The 17,384-nt window shown below is 51.2% G+C and overlaps 1 protein-coding gene across 4 annotated transcripts in view; it reads right to left on the bottom strand.

The window, feature by feature from the left end:
• Nucleotides 1-17,384, bottom strand: part of GSG1L (GSG1 like) — a 204,815-nt gene that overhangs the window by 39,889 nt on the left and 147,542 nt on the right. The window lies entirely within an intron of this gene.

Here is a 17,384-nt window from a genome sequence, read left to right as displayed (position 1 = left end):
CTATTCATGTATCTGAAATAAGAAATGCTTTCCTGTGGCTCATGGTCAAAAATCTTTGAGCCCACTGGCTGGGAGAATTTGGATTCCCAAGGATCTGAGTGGGAATCCTCCTCCATCACATTTTCACCTTGTAGCGCTGGGCAAAGCTTCGTTCTCTGAGCTTCAAGTCTTTGAACCCTAAGATGAAGACTGTGACTGGTAAGGTGAAGGGTAGTGTCGGTGCCTAGGGGGCATGTAATCATTACAGCTACCAGGATTATTAGAACCCTGCGGGCAATTCTCTGTGTGGATGGTGGCGTCGGGAGCCCTCATCAACCTGACTTTAAGATAAAGTGATAAGGTATTGATGAGGAGGGAAGGCGTAGATAACGGAAAGTAATCATGCCTGTGCACCTGCTATGTGCCACACATTCTGTTATTCCCTCTTAATTTTCATGACAACTCTCAGAAGTATCATGAAGTACCACGATCAGGCCTATGTACCATTGTTCAGGTTGCCCACTGCACGTCTCCATAAGGCTCTATTCACAATACAGTCTACGTGCATGTCCCTCCCTGGAGTTGAAGCAGAAGCCCTCTTGCACAGCTGTATATGGTAGCCCTGAGTATGATTATACCCATTTCACAGGTGAGAAAATAGAAGCCTGGAGTCTATCCATGGTCACAAAGGGAGTCAATGGCATCTTTGTGACTGGTGTGCAGATCCAAATGCCTTCAACTCCAGGGCCTTTTCCATGCTGCCCAGCATGCATCTGTCCTCCCCCGGTTGCCTGATCACCCTCTCCCCTCTTCTTGAAGAAGAAGTAAGAGGAAAGGTGGAGATAAGGGGAGAAGAAGTGGAGATAAAGCAGAGACAGAAGAGACAGCAGGGCTCTGCATCCTAGAACCCAGCGTGGGGAGTGGAAGGAGGGGGCCATCCTGTGTTCCCATAGTGTGAAGATAAATGTTTAGCCACTGGTTCTCCAGAGGGAAAAGGAAAGTCCCGAATGGTCGTGTTTGCCAAGTTCGATGGTGCAACTACTCCCACTATGGCCAATTTCAAGCTACCCATGTGCTGTTACTGAAAGCAGAGCAGAGCAGAGGTGTGCACAGTCGGTGCTCCAGCACATCTCTGGGTCTCACTCCAGTCACTGGACCCCGGGCCCAGTGGAGACAGAGGTGGCTGGGCGCCTCTCTGAGCCTGGGTCAGCCCCACTGGACAGTTCCCACTATTCTCAGACCTCAGATGCAAGCCAGTGGGAGCACTCAAGTCAGGAAATCCAGGGAGGAAATCCAGGCACCGGAGCCTCCTAAAGTCCCAGCCTACCCAGAGCTATCTCTGCCAGGCCCGAGTACACCCTAGACCGCATCCCTGGCTGTGCCCTGGCAGGTGGCACAGAACTGTCCTGGGCTATCACATCCAACAACAGCATCCTCTCTGGTCCTCTCTGCCTGGGCTCAGTCTGTTGGCAGGAGGAGAAAGATGAGCCACAGGGAGATCTTATTTTTCTACTTGATACAATTCTGGGTGAACTTGCCAAAGGTACATAACAGATATACCCTATTCTCTGGAACCGATGTATATGATTTCTTAATAACCAAGCACCGTGTTTTATTTATCCACTCAATTGACGGTTTTAAATTACTTCCAGCTTTTTGCTCTATAAGCAGTGCTGCAATAAACACCTCTCTGCAAGTCTTTGTGTATCAGCAAGCATTTCTCCAGAGGGAATAATAAGAATTTCTGGGTCATAAAGCATATGCATTTTAAATTTGAGTCAATGTTGGGAAATCGCTGTTACCCGCTGGTTGTCCCACCTTGTGCTTCTGTCGGCTGTCTGGGAGGACTTACCTGGATCTTCACCAACACTGGAGATGCTAACACATTAAAAACCGCTCCTTGCATGATGCAGGATGACACTTCAACACTGTTTTAAGTTTTATTTTCCCCTCATTGCTAGATTAGCTTGGGCACCTTTCACCCAATGATCACCTTTGGGTAGATCATTCCCTACTTCTGTGTATATAGTGCCTGTCCCTATCCTTTGTCAAATTTTTCTTTTTTCAAAAAACTACATTTTTCCTTATTAATTGGTAGGAATTCTTTATGTATCCTGGATATTAATCCTGCCTGTTGCATAGACTACAGAGAGTTTACTGCTTGTCTTTTCCTATGTGCTGAACATCTTTTTATTTTTTAATTAATAGACTTTACTTTTTTTAGAGCAGTTTCAAGTTTTCTTAGAAAAAGTGAGGGGGACTTACAGAGAGTTCCCCTGTGCTGCTGGTCACCACCCTCCCAGTTTCTCATGTGATTAACATCTTGCATTTGTGCAGTACATTTGTTACAATTGACAAATTGTACTGACCCATTACTATTAGCTAGATCCTTAGTTAACATTAGGGTTTGCGCTTTGTGTTGTATTTTCTATGGATTTTGACCAATCTTTGGTAACACGTATCCATCATTACTGTGTCAAATAGTTTCACAGACTTAAAAATCCTCTGGGTGCCACTTATTCATCCCTCTCCCTCCCTGCATCCCTAAACCCCTGGCAAACACTGATCTTTTTGCCACCTTCATAACTTTGCCTTTTCCAGAATGTCACATAGTTGAAATCATACGGTATGTGTAGCCTTCTCAGATCGGCTTCTCTCACCTAGCAATACGCATATAAGGTTCCTCCGTAGCTCTTCGCGGCTGAATGATATTCCACCGTCTGGACACATCACAGGTCACTCACCTGTGGGTCATCTACCAGGTGAAAGACATCTCAGTTGCTTCCAAGTTTTGGCAACTATGGATAAAGCCGTGTTTGTCCTACTTTCTGATATTTGATATCACCAAATTTACTAGTCTTTTCCTTTTCGGTTTTTGCTGCCTGTGTCTACTTTTAGAAAAGTGGCATCATAGACACATGTTCCTATATTCCTATATTTTTATATTAATTCACCTGGAATTTATCTTGGTGAATGGCACGAGTTAAGGATCTAAGTTAACTATTTTTAATGAGCAGCTAATTATTTCTAATCCTTATAGAATGACCTGTTCTTTCTCTACTGATTTTTGTAAATTTTATTAATTTTGAGAAAGAGAGTGCACTCAAGTGCACACGTGCACAAACAGGGGGAGGGGAAGAGGGAGAGGAAGAAGGAGATTCCCTGTCGGGCAGGGAGCCCAACAATGAAGCTGGGCTTGATCCCGAGACCCCGGGATTGTGACCTGAGCCGAAGGCAGACATTTAACCAACTGTGCCATCCAGGCACCCCCTCCACTGATTTTATTTTATGTTTTTCCCTCCACTGATTTTAAATGACACAGTCCAAGCTTCACATGTATGTGAGTCTGCGTCCTAATGGCACTGTTCCACTGATCTCTCTCTGTTCTTGTGTCAATGCCATGCTGTTTTAGTTTAACCTACAGGAGAGTCTGTTAGCTGGGAGGACAAGCCTCTTCTCCTCACTGCCCAGTGCTCATTCCCCCTGGAACTGGTCCCCTACCTAGGAGCCTTGTGCCTTTAATGGGGTCCTGACCCCTTCCCAAGCCTCTGCCTCCCAGTCCCTTTCTGGGGGGTGGGGCTTGCTCTCCAAACCCTCAACCATTCTAACTTCTATGGTTCCTTCCACACTATGCCAGCCCAGATGCTCTCCGGGTGATGTGACCTCTGGGTGCCTTTGGTTTTCTCATCTATAAAATGGGGATATTAGTAGCCATTGGTAATTCTAATGAGTTTCTACTAAAGGAGAACATTCATGAGAACAACCTCTCCTTGTATTAGGGCAGTGGGGACATAATGAAAACTCCTAGCTAGACCCAGAAGCCAGACCCAGCCTGTTGGCAGAATAATTAATTTTCCAAAGTGTTAGTTTGAAAAACCATTGATTTCTCAATCGAATTCCATTTACTCCCAAATATGAAAGGCCGTGCTTTAAGAAAATTACAATTCACTCAAAGAAAGGTTGGTGAGGTTCTCTGATTGCATTTTGAAGATTCTCCTCTAAAAATCCGACCCTCGCTCATGTTTCTGGAAGCATGTCTGCTCGGCAAAGGGAGGTCCGTGGTAGCATCTGTCATACAAATCTTCACAGAAGGAATTGTTTCCAGCTCCTCTGAATTAAAAAGTGACTTTCAGCAGAGTGTCTGCACCTCTTAAATTAGCATGAACTAAATGAATGAGGCTTTCCTGCTCTGCTCCTGCTGCTTCCTGGTGGGGCCCCATACCAGGAAACTTGGCTGTAAGTCTCAATTTCCAACTCCTGATGCCATAAACAAGAGCCTCGACCCACGGCCCACATGATGAGGCAGGCATGGCTCCTCCCAGCCCCTGGGGGACTTTGGAGAGCACTGGGAGTGACCTGATTGAGGGGCCAGAGCTGGGCTGGGTGTCATGCCTCCCAGACCCCAGATAGGAAGGGCTGCCACGACTCCCTGCCCTGCCCTCCACTGGTCAGACAGAGGATGAGAAGTGAACTGTCAAGTCCGAAAGGGCTGGCATGGGCCCAGAATTAAGAGACAGTGTGGGTGGGGACAGAAGGTAAGCCCAGGGTAAAGCAGGAGTGAAATGAAGCAAGAGAGAGTTTATGGTTTCCAGTGCTGTCACTCACCAGCTATGTGACCTTGAGTAGGTGATCTCCCGTTTCCGTGCCTCAGTTTCCTCAAGTGTAACATGGGGGTAATAATAGCACCTGTCATAGACTGGTATGAGTATCAGCTGGCTTATGTTTGTGAAGCATCTAGAACAGTGCTTGGCAGGAAGGAGGCCCTATATCAGTGTTTCTTGAATGAATGAATGAATGAATGAATGAATGAATGAATGAATGAATGAACGCATGCCTGAGACTCACTGTAGAGGCCCTGTAGATGGCACACTTGACCAGGGACCAAGTCTGTGGTCTCAGCACACCTTAAGTATTCAAAATGTGTCCAATGAACAGACGACAAAGGATGTCAAGGTGCATGGGGGAGGGGCATCAGGGTGGCTCATGGAAAGTCCTGGGACCAGATCTGACAACTCAGGAGAACGAGTCGTTCACATGAGCCAAGACCCGAGTCATCATTCATTTCTTTATCATTCGTTAATTCAATTTGTCAGTGAATAGTTACCAAATGCTTTTCACATGTCATGCATTATTCTAGTGCATGGGGACCACTGATACAGACAACCAAGGCCCCGCCCTCAAGGCTCTCAGGTTCTACAGGAGAGATCCAGACGAGCACCTAAGTTAACAAGAAAACGTCCAGTAGTGAGAGGTGCCATGATGAAAATAAAATAGGGCAACACGACAAAGAGATCCTGGGGGCAGCTCCGACTGGGTAGTCAGGGAGGGCCTCTCTGGGGAGATGTTATTTAAGCAGAGGTTTAAATGGGAGTTAGAGGCAGCCACAGGGAGGTCTGGGGAGGAGCACCCCAGTCCGAGGGAGAGGTGTGGCAAAGGCTGAAGGCAGGGGCCTGATCTGCGGGGTGGGGGCAGGGAGTGGAGGCTCCTGCGAGGGCTGGAGAGGAGGTGTGTGGAGATGGGTCAGGAGGGCAGGCACCTGCCAGCACCTGAGCACCTTGCAGGCCACAGTGATGAATCTGGCTTTTATTCTATGTGTGACAGAAGCCAGCAGAGGGCCATTTACAGCTCGATCTGGTTACTGGGTACAGAGAGAGGATGGGGGGGTAGAGAAGGGAGCCCCTCCTGGAGGCCCATCCAGGAGGCCTGCCTGGAGGCTCAGCTGCTGGCAGCTCTGGGGTAGGTGTGAAGGTGGAGCACACAGGACACGCTGATGGGCTGGACATGGGCTGAAGGTACCTGTAGTGGAGGATGACCTCTAGAGTTTCGGTGTGGGCAATCGGGCAGATGAAGAAGGTGAAGGAAGGAAGACGCTGGGATGGGTGGAATTCCATTTGGGCCACGTTAGTGGGATATGTATATCTTACATCCAAACAGAGCTAGCAAGCAAGCAGCTGACTGTGCAAGTTTGGAGTTCAGGGAAAGGCCTAGGTCGGGATTAAATGCAAGAGTCACTGGCACAGGGACAAGGGCCTGGAGAGACCACCTGGAGAGAGACTATAGGAGGAGCTGAGCCTAGGGTAGGCCGGAGGGGCGGGCGGAGCGGGCCAAGGAGAGGCCCCGGCGGCAGGAGGAAACGAGTGTGGCATCACCAGGGCCGGGCGATGTACGCAGGCTGAGAAGTGGGGGGCAGCCCTTGAGGTCAAAGATGAAGGCAGAGAAACAACCACTGGATGTGCCAACATGCAGACGGCTGGGGACAGACGCTCAGCTTCAGTAGGCTGAAATGAGGAGAGAAAGCAGCCAAGTAATCCCAGAGCAGGCATCAAAACCCTGGGAGAAGCAGGAAACAGGGGGACAGAGGGGTTCAGGGAGGGATGCTGAGGAGACAGAGGATGTTCCTGTGCTCACCCTAAGCCATCAGGTAGACAGGGGGAGACTGCTGGTTAGAGGAGCGACAACCCGTGCAAGTGCAGGTGGCCCCAGGGCAGTGCCGTGCTCAGGAGCATGAAGTGGTAAAGTGAGATCCGGTGACAGGGCAGGGGGACGCCGGCGCTCAGGGAGGACACGCGGGAGTGCTAACCCATGATGCCGCCCTGTGCGGAGGGCAGTGGCGGACCCTGGCCCCGGGTGACCCACCCCATGGGAACACTCTGCAGCCTGGATCTGCCCCCTGGGTCAGGATACGGAGCAGTGATGCCTGCCTGGCTTCCAAGACACGTCTTGCACCTGGCCTGCCTCTCTTTTGCGGGGATTGGACGTGTTATGCTGAGGGCATGCTCCATTTAATTGAGATATCCGGGAAATAGCTGATTAATTAATTTATAATGGAGTTTATTATTAATAGATGCTGTCTAAGTGATTACTTCACACACTCGGAGAGCATTCAGGTCTAAATAATTATTTTTGTGTATGTGGGCACCGATCTGGATTTGCCAACATCCCATGCACGTCATGTCGGGATGTCACATGGCTGGTGGGGACCTGGAGGAGGCTGAAACCAGATGAGATTGGGCAGGATGACAGCAGAGCTGAAGCCCCTGCTAGGGTGGCCTGACATTCAGTTGATTAGTCCCTGAGCATGTACTGAGTACCTGCTGGGTGCCAAGCTCTTTTCCAGCTGGGGGAGGGAATGCCCTGGGAACAAGTGAACTGGTCTCCCAGTGCTCTGGGGGGATGGGAGAAAGCTGGGGACTGGTGTGCACCAGGGCAGACAAGGTGGGGAAGGCCAGGGGCCCATGGGAAGGTCAGGAAAGAATGTCACCCAGAGAAAGTGACATCCAAGCTGAAAGCTATGGGCTCCGAGGGAACAAGAGGGTGGGCCTGACAGTGGAACCAGCTCTGGCAAAGCCCAGAGGCAAAGTGGCCGGGTGGGCTATTAGGGTTGTCAGGAGGGCACATGGGTGGGGGAGCTCCTGCTAGAGAGATAAGCCAGACACTGAAAAAGTTCTGGAGCTCTCCTAGGGAGTTTGGACTTTGTCCTGAGGGCAAACGGGCAGGAATCACGGAACCCTCAGCAAGAAGGCAAGAGTCAGACGTGCTCTTGTAAGATCTCTTTGGCCGGCGTGCGGACACCTAGAAGGTGGAGACAGGGAAGCTGGGAGAGGCCGCTGTAGCTCCCCAGGCGTCAAGGACATGGCCAAGCCAAGGCTGCTGAGGTCAGGAGGTAGGTGAGCAGGTCCACCGGAGGTGTGGGGGCTCTGCTGAGATGGATGAATTTGCAGCCAACCCACAGATGCTGGAAAGCCCTGCCTCAGGAATGGGGGGCGCAGGGACACAGGGTAACGGACGGGGTTGACCCACTTTACATTGGCCCTAGAATATGCTCCCGTGGAAAGAAAACTTTGAGATTCTAAAGGTTGGTACTTCCTGACACCCATCAGCGGGGAGGCAGAAAGAAAAATAAATCCCTTATCTATAAGTATCTAAAACATAAAAAAAAAAAAAAAAAATCCAGATGTTTGTCTGGGCAGGGACCAAAGGCTGATTCTGACTGTCCCTCAAGCCCTTGGACCTGGGGAGGGCTGCGTACGGTGGGCCGCTTGCTCTGAAAACCGTGACCAAGGAGCCGAGCTGAGGCTCTGTTTAAAGCTTGCCCAGAACTATTTTTAAAGACTGGGCTATTTTTAGACACTCTCCCGAGAACCCGAAGCCTCTCTTGGTAGCATATTTCAGGGTTTAAAAAGTTCCTCCTTACACATAACCTAAATCTTTCCAGCTCCAATTTAAGCTAATTTCTTGCTCTGCCCTCCGAGGACACGAGGGTGAGCCGGTTGGCTTCTTCTCGGGGGGGATCCTCTGGGAGCTTGGCAATTACCGAGTCACCCCTCAACCTTGTCTGCCCGGTGCTAGATCATTGCCATTCCTCTGCCCTTCCTACAGAGGTCTGCCTTTCAGACCACTTGACTCATTAGCATCACGCTTGTTTGGATTCTGCTCATTTCTCTATTTGCCTTTTAATGTGAAGTGGCCCAAATCAGAGGTGGTATTTAATTGGGGACCTTCCCATTTCAAGAACTGGGTTTACTGAACTGCTACCAGCCTTGTCCGCCCCAGCCACCTCCATTGAGCCCCGAGGCAATGAACAGGCTCAGACTCTCCCCGCCAGGTAGGGTTCTAGAAGGAGTCCCCCAAGGCTGTGCCCCAATTCCTGGTGATTCTTGGGGTAGCACAGGGCAATTCAGTGGTGGGATGATTTTTGATATTAAAATTCATGGAGGGATCCCTGGGTGGTGCAGCGGTTTGGCGCCTGCCTTTGGCCCAGGGCGCGATCCTGGAGACCCGGGATCAAATCCCACGTTGGGCTCCCTGCATGGAGCCTGCTTCTCCCTCTGCCTGTGTCTCTGCCTCTCTCTCTCTCTGTGTGTGACTATCATAAATAATAAATTAAAAAAAATTTTTTAAAACATGGATTTAGGGGACACCTGGGAGGCTCAGTGGTTGAGCATCTGCCTTTGGCTCAGGGCATGATCCTGGGGTCCTGGGATCAAGTCCCGCATTGGGCTCCCCAAGGGGAGCCTGCTTCTGTCTCTGCCTCTCTCTGTGTCTCTTATGAATAAAATCTTTAAAAAAAACATCATGGGTTTGTCCCCCACCTGGTCCCAGCATTTCCTGATAGCCTCCTTCATCTGGGCAACTAGAGACAAGATCTCAATGACTTTGGGGCACAGATGTCACAGAAGACCAAGAAAACAAGAGTCCAAGTCCCAGCTTTGTGGGTTTCCCAAGCCTACATGCAGGTGCTCACTGGGAAGGCTTGGAAGAATGAGTGATGAAGCAGAGGCAGAGCCAGCTTCTCTCCCTTCCACCTGGGAACCAGATAAAGTTGCCTGCCTGGGGGGAGTGGGAGGAAGCAGGGGAGGAAGAGAGGACAGTGGGTCCCAGGAAAGAATGAATTTAACTATGCAGATGTGAGCAGAGCAGCCCCTTCCAGGACTTCCCCGGGAGCACACAGGCATGAGGTCAGCCCACACAGAGGGGCCTCTCCCAATACGAGTGGACATGAGACAGCAGTGGGCATCCTAGCAGTCTGGCCATGGGCTCACAACTTCAAGGTTGTTCAGAAAGAGTTATGTCCTCTTGAGGTTGCTCCTGTGTGACTCTTCACATGCACTAACCCCATCTTGATGGCCTTGGATGTTCATAAGCCCCCCAAGACAAAAGGTGGGCCCTCAACTACAGGACGATGGTAGGAGGAAGGGGAGCAGGCATGGGTGGGAAGGAGGAGAGCAAGATGGGGCCCTCCATCACAGAGCTGGAAGGCTCCCCTGACATGTCTACACCCCAAGTCAAAGTTCTGGCCCTCTCTCCCCTGCCTTCTGCATCTTTACCCTGGAGATTCATATACCCCAGGACCGTGGTCTTGACATTCTACCCAAGCCTTGGACTTGGGCTCAACTATGGGGAACAAACTGGCTCGATGCATGATCCTCGAAGCCCTGTCTGCCAAGAGAGGTGCCTTCTCAGAGGCTCCCAGCCAGCTCCACCCCCAGCTTCTAGGCCCCACCACTAGACAGAGATGCCTGAGAGCCTACTGTAAGAGCAGGGTCCCCGAGGGGTGGAAGCAGAGCAGAGGCAGCCAGTGTAGACTGCTGTCTCAAGCCATGGTGACTGCTGGACTCTCTACCTGCCCCACTAAGTACAGTGGCCAGAGAGGCGGGTGGGGGGCCCTATCATCAGCTGCCCAGGCCGGGACACTTGAGAGGAAAGGTGGTGCAATTATCAACTACCCCGGGACAACTTGATAACCATGGGAGAAGAAATGAATGAGGCAATAACCCCCCAATCTCTCCACAGACCCCTGCCACCTGCAGATGGGCCCTGACCCTTACTTACCCAGGCTCTCCCTCTGCCAGGGACTTTTCACCTGCTACTGGGCGCTACTGGGCACATCAGTCCTAGTGACAAGTGACAGAGTGCCCAATAGACTGACGGTGGGGGATCCAGGAGCAGGAATCTCCTCTCTTTTTTTGCCCAGCTTTCGTTGATCCCACATGTGACTGCGGAGCACCCACTGTGAGCCAGGCACCCTGACTGCTTGCAGCTCTCGTGTAAGACCAGGACGCAGACAGAGAGCCAAGCTAGGGGCCACAGGAGCTGACCCTCCGAGTCCTCGCCCTGGGGCCTGGGGAGGTGTCGCTGGGGAGGGGTGTTGCAGCTGAGCCTGAAGGGGGAGAAGCTGAGGAGGTCAGAGCTGCCCAAGCGTGGGACACACGTCCCTCAGGTGCTGGAGCTTATTCCAGACCAGAAGTTCTGCACCTTAGCATCACTGACATCTGGGGCCTATCACCCTCAGTCAAGGGGGTGAGTTGTCCTGTGCTTTGCAGGTTTAGCTGCATCCCCAGCCTCTACCAGTTCACTGGAGGCCAGGAACACTCCCCAAGCAGTGACCACCAAAAATATCTCTAGAGGTTACCAACTGGCCCTGGTGGCTGCGTGGGGGATGGGGAGAGGGAAGCTGTGCCCAGGGGGAGACCAGGGTTTGAGATGCTCCACAAACGTTTTTATAATGGTGAAGTTTTTATTTCCCCAGTTTTACGATTCCCTTCTATTTATTGCAAGTGCTACTGGCTTTTCATTTCCGGTCGTGATCTGAAGCTTCCTTTCTGAATACATTTAAGTTTTTTTTTAAAAAGTGAGTGATTTAGAGGAAAATGTGAAGTAAGTGGCAGTCCCTGTGGATGTGGCAACCTTCGTGGAGGGAGGGGCGCACAACAGAGTGTGAGGAATGCTGGATCAGGTGAGAGCTGGCTGCCAGACACCCAAGGGGGGCTGCAGGCTTGGGTGCATCCCATCAGCCACACCCGTGACAGGTTTAGGCATCTGGGGGCCATGGGCTGGTGAGGGGTGGGGCAGGGGAGTACATCCTGCAGAGCACACACTCTCCCTTGGAAGTTCAAGGCCAGCTTTCCTCCAATCTGCACACTGATTGTCTCTCTTGGGTTGGGCACCAGAGGAAGGAATTAGCTTAACTTTGGGGACCCTCGTGGCATCAAAGAGAATCCTTAAACACTAAAAGCACGCTCTTTGAGGCAAGATGCTCACACTAGGAAAGGCACCAGGGGTTCTGAAATCAGCGGGGGCCGAGGTGGGGGTGCTCACTGGGGCCGCTGTGTGGGCCCCTCCCTTTGGCTTTTCTGTCTCTTTCTGCCTCTGTCTCTTCTTCCGTTGCCTTCTGCCTCTGTTGTTGACTCTCCCTCCTGGTCTGGTTCTCTCTCCTTGTCTCTCCCTCCCAGGAGTATCTAGTCCACGTGCCCAAGATCCAGGCAGGAATACTCACTGTATTTGGGTTTCACACGGTGCTCCCCTAAGCCCCTCCACCATGGGTCCCTGGCCCAGGAGGGACCCTGGTCCACACAGAGAAAATTATGATGAGTTTGGGGGCCCCCCCTGCCTCACACCTGGCCAGCCTTGAGAACATTCCTCCCAAAGCCACTCTTCCATCCGCCAGTCACATTAGCTGAAATGCAAATCCTATTCTTCTGGCCGGTTAGATTTTTAAGTGCTCTGGGCTTCCACGCTTCCCTGCAGCGACGCTGTGATACTATCCAATTAGTTTCGCTGCCCAGGAAGCTGCCTGCGCACCAGGAAAATGAGATGAGCTGGCGCCTTGCTACAAAACCTCCAGAGACCAAAACCTCCAGACGGGCTCCTCTTCCTTGGGCACTTTACGACTTGCAAAGCACTTGACCATCCTCTCGTAGTCTGGGAAATAAAGGAGTATATAAGGCAAACAAAGCCCCTGTCCTCATGGAGCTGATATTCTTAGGAAGGAAGATGGAAAATAAATACATAAATTTGAAATTTAATAAATGTTATAAAGGAAAAGAGGGCATGAGAACAAAGTGGTAGTTTGGCCAAGGAAGCTGGCACCAGCCCCTCTGGGGAGGTGACATGTAAGCTAAGACCTGGAATTTGGGTCTGTTCTCAGATTCAGGACAGGGAGGCAGCAAGTGTGCTATGAGGAGCCACTGCAGAATCCTGAAGACATGGGGGCCCAGGGCGCAGTCAGCCTTGCCTCCTTGGAAGCCCAGCGGCTCTACTGTCCCCACCACAGGTGCAGGTCTCCCTGACATCTGGTTCAGGGGTGCTCATAAAGAGGCACCTCCTAGCCCACCCCTCTCCTGGGACAGGAGCCCAGATGGAGCCCTACACGGCCAGGTGACAAAAGGACAAAGTTGGAGTGAGGTGGGGCAGCAGAGCCTGGGCTTGGGTGCTGTCCCTGGTCACCCTCTGGCCAGCGCTAAAGAGCTCTGGCAGGAGAAGCATCTGCAGTTGCTTGGGTCTCAGCAAATCTCAGGGCGGAGGGGGTGCTCAGGGAGGATAGCAAGGTAGGGCCCCCATGAGCCCAGGGTGTGCCATGGCATCAATGCCAGGCCTGCACATCGCTGCCTTTGCTGCTGTCGGCCCTGGTGTCCCTTCCATACTCATCTTGGGTGGGAGTGAGTCTGCCTATCCCTCTTCTAAAGAAGGCCCACGAGTCAGAGAAATGCTCCCACCACGGATCCCTGGTGCTCCGAGCGGGGACCAGGCTTCGAGGCCCCCAGATGTCAGGCTGCAAGGAATCAAGGCTCAGCTGGGTTTGTGAGCCCCACACAGAAGCCAGTGAGCGGTGGCTCTATGTAGGCCTGGGGGCAGCCTGCAGCTGGGGCTCCCCTTAGTCAGCCCTGCCAGCCCCAGCAAGGCTCAGCCATGCAGCCAGAGACTCCTGGCCACAGGCTCAGCTGCCCGGCTCCTGCCCCAGGCCACCCAGACGGGGCTGCTCACCTTTCCTAGGCCTGACCTAGGAGCAGCTCTGTGTACCTCACTTTGCCTCCCAAAGCTGACAGATACCTTCCCCAACCAAACTGCCAATTCCCTCCCAAGTGGCTGATTGTCTTCTAGGGCTCTTGGGAATACACCCTCTCCATCACCCCACCCCTGGAGTGAGACTGCCTGCATCCAAATCCTGCTTCCAACACTTACTGACCATGTGATCTGGCTAATCTGTGCCTCAGTTTCCCCACCTGGTTGTAGGAATGAGCCATAAGCACACAGAACAGTGCCTAGAGCATAGTCACTGCTCTACAAGTGTGAGGGCTACACTGGTTGCTGCCATGCCTCACCTCCATCTGACCCCAGGACTCCTGTTGCAGTGCTCCATCTGCTAGTCAGATGTCCTTGGATGGTGACACATGCTGGTTAGAGTATAAGTTCTTCCTGTCCTGAGAACCATGCTATTCCACTCCGATAGTTTCCCCGGACACTCCCCAACCCTCCTGCTCCACCACTCTCAGCTCACTCTCCTCACCACCAGAGCCTGAACAGAGGGCCCTCTATGTCTCAGGTCAAGTAACAATACCCTTATTGACACATCTGCTTGGTCATGACTTGTCCTTACAAAGGAGGTTCAGGAATGTGTGTGTGTCCTCATGAAGGAGAGCAAGTAACTGGAAGCGTGGCGGCAATGTGAGAAGTGATGTAGTATGGGGTACCCCAGGCAGACTTTGAGGAAGGAGGAAGGTCTTGTATGGCAATGTCCGGGCTACATGGTGACTAATATGAAGCTACTGCCACTGGGTACTTGACTGTGCACGCAAGATAGAAATCTATCTGCACCACCTCATTGATCCTGCTGGGAGATTTTATGAAGGAGGAACTATTACTCTCTTTAACAGATGAGAAGACAGAGGCTTCAGGAGAAAGATTAAGGATGTGTGTGGAGGACCAAGTTGGTTAGCTCCAGAGTGGACATCCCTGAATATTTCTCTACCCTCCCTAAAGGGTCTAAGTTCTCCAGATAAAGGACACCAGCACTGCTCTCCCACCAAGCAACCGGAACCTCAGGAGGAAAGGTATGACTAAGCATGATGATAAGAAAAATGGAAATGTGGCTGGGGAGGAGGAGCGACTGAGGGCTATTGGTGACCCAGATGGTGACCCAGTCCTTGCCTGTCTTGTCACCAACTGACTCTTATGTGGTCTTGCCCTAGTGGGTCTCAGAGCCCGCAGGCTTTGCCAGAATATGTAATGTTACATGGCAGTCTTTGGCATGGCTTTATCAAAGAGGGGAGGATGAGGAAGGCAGCAGCCTCTCATTCTAGCCTGCTTCCCGCCCCAGCATACTTGCCCAAAGACATCAAAAATCTTCAAGTTTCAAGCATTGGCCTGATGCCTGCCGGTCATCCCTGGACAGCCAGCACTGTCTGGCCACCCAGCAGGGGAGAGAGCACTGGGTTGGAGTTATATACACCTGGGTTTGAATCTCAATACTGCAACTACCCAGTTGTGTATCCATGAACAAGTCACTTAATATTTCTGAGCCCCCATTTCCTTATCTGGAAAGTGAGAATACCACCCAGGCATATCCACTCATACAACCAACCAACATTCCTTGAGTAACCTGTTGTGTGCCAGATATTTTTCTAAGTCTTGGGGACATGGTGGAAAGCAAGACAGAGTTCCTGTCCTCATGGAGCTGACAGTCAAGTGGGGGAAACAGATGTAATAAAGATGTAATTTCAAGGAAAACACAGACTGAGGAGACAGAGTGCCTGGAGATAGTGACTTCAGATGAGATCATCAGGGAAGGACTCTCTGGGAAAGGGCTTCAAACTGGAACCTGAAGGATAAGAAGGAGTTGATCATGAAAAAGCCTGGGAACAGTTCTAAGCAGAGGCAACAGGGATTGCCAAGGCCTTTGGAAGGGGAGAATGGGTCAGTGTGGCTGAAGCCTGTGTAGTGAAGGGGTGAGGAAGTGCAGGAAGATGGGGAAAGGCCAGTTTGGGGACGGGTAGAGATTTTATTCAGAACACAACAGGAAGCCACTAGAAGCTTTTAAGCATGCAGGTGACACTTCCCCCACTTAGTCATACTATACACAAAAGCACAGAGCACACAGGGCATGCTTGGTAAATGCTGGTTGATTCGTATGTGGTCTCCACCCCACTGGGTCTCAGAGCCCCCAGGCCTCGCCAGGCCTTGTAAATGTGTGTGGCTCAGCTTTATGCAGAGGGGGAGCACCAGGGGGCAGCAGCCTCTCCTTCGAGGCCAGGAGTTCTCAGTGTGGTCCTTTGGCAGATTCTGCGAGCCCAGCCACCTTCCCAGAGATAAATGGCAGCCAAGCACAGACTCAACTCATTGTCTCAAAATAGCCATCAGGGAATTTCCAACACCTGGGAAAAGCACACAGAAGATACCGTTTGTGAGAAGAGTTTTCCAAGCGCGAAGAATTTCCATCAAGGGGAAGTGTCCTCCAAGGGGCTCTTAGACTCCCCAGCCATCTGCAGCAGCAGAGGCCGTCTGGAGGGAGGGCGCTGGGATGGAGGGAAGACGGACGGAGCCTGGGGAGACAGTACAAACCTTTAGTGTGAAACAGCCAGGACAGGACACCAGGCCAAGGCAGGCAGCAGTGAAGGCAAGGGCATGAAGGGTCCTCAGAGGAGGCCAGCAGGAAGGTCAGCTCTTTGGAGGGGAATTTGGCAACAGTTGCCCAAACTGAAAATGCACCTTCCTTTTGACCCAGCAATTCCACTGCTTGGAATTTAGCCTCAGCTGTATTAGTACATATAGACAAGGACAGCTGGACAAGGATATTCATTGCAGCAGAGGGTTGAAAACACCCTAAAAGTCCACCAACTGGGGACTATTGGATTAAGCGTTGGCAACAGAAATCTATGTCTCCATCCCTGACCAGACCTCCTGTATCACTCCCACTCTTTCACTCCTTTCCAGCTTCTCTAGCCTCCTTGTCCCTTCATTATGCCAGGCATATTCCTACCTCAGGGCCTTTGCACTTGCAATCCCTCCACCTGAGCCATTCTGCCCTTGGATCTCCACTTCTGCAGTAGGCAGCTTCCAGGAAAGCCTGGAACAATCCCTGCCTCATTGTGGAACCATTATGGAATTACCTCCCAGAGAGTATGGGCTGGACTTACTGACAGAATAGAGATGTGATGGAATGTTGCTTCTGATGTTAGGTTTGAAAAACCCTGTGGCTTCCATCTTGGGTGCTCTTTCTCTCGCTCTTTTCTTAGAATGCATTCTCTTTCTCTTTCCTGGATCACTTGTGCTGGGGGAAGCAAGCTGCCCTGTTGTAAGCAGTCCCTGGGAGAGGCTCTGGCGGTCGGTGAGGAAATGAAGCTGCCACAACTGTGAGGGTGAGCTTGTGTGTGGATGCTTCAGCCCCAGGCAAGCGCTGAGGTGACTGTAGTCCTGGCCCACAGCCTGACTACAGCCCATGAGAGACCTGGAGCCAGGGCTTCCAACTCATCTGTGCCCGGATCCCCGACCCACAGGATGCTAAGTTTGGGAGTAACTTGCTACACATCAATAACTAATTCAACTTCCTTCAGGTTTCTGCTCAAATATCACTTTACCATAATGGCCTCCCCCTTATCACAGTATAAGAGACAGCCCTCCCCCCTCTGTATAACACTCATCCCACCTAACAGGTCATTTGTATATTTAACCATTAAATATCTCTCCCTACCAGCACAGCAGCTCCCTGGAGCAGAAATGGTGTCTATTTTGTTGATTGTTGTGTCTCTAATGCCTAGAACAGTGTCTGGCACATAGAAAGTGCTCAGGAAATATTGACTAAATTAATAATCCACAAGTGAAAAAGAATTGATTAGGTTAAGATATGTCAACCAAGAATGACCCCCAAGAAATATTAAGCAAAAAAAAGCAATGTACCATATACACATTTTGAAATTTAGAACAATTCCAGAAGGGTAGACAAGAAACTGGTAGCAGTGACTGAACGTTTCACAAGATGTTACCCAACCTGGAGCTTGAGGGGAAGGCAAGAGAAAGGAGCGACAGTGTTTTAGGCAGGATGAACAGCATAGGTCTCTTCTGGAGAGCACGATGGCGCCAGCCCAGCCCACACCCAGGCACTGGGCTCCTAGCCACACTCAGCTCCAGTC

Source organism: Vulpes vulpes, chromosome 3 (assembly GCF_048418805.1).
Source record: "Vulpes vulpes isolate BD-2025 chromosome 3, VulVul3, whole genome shotgun sequence".
Classification (NCBI taxonomy): Eukaryota; Metazoa; Chordata; class Mammalia; order Carnivora; family Canidae; genus Vulpes; species Vulpes vulpes.
This window is presented reverse-complemented; position numbering and strand designations above follow the sequence as displayed.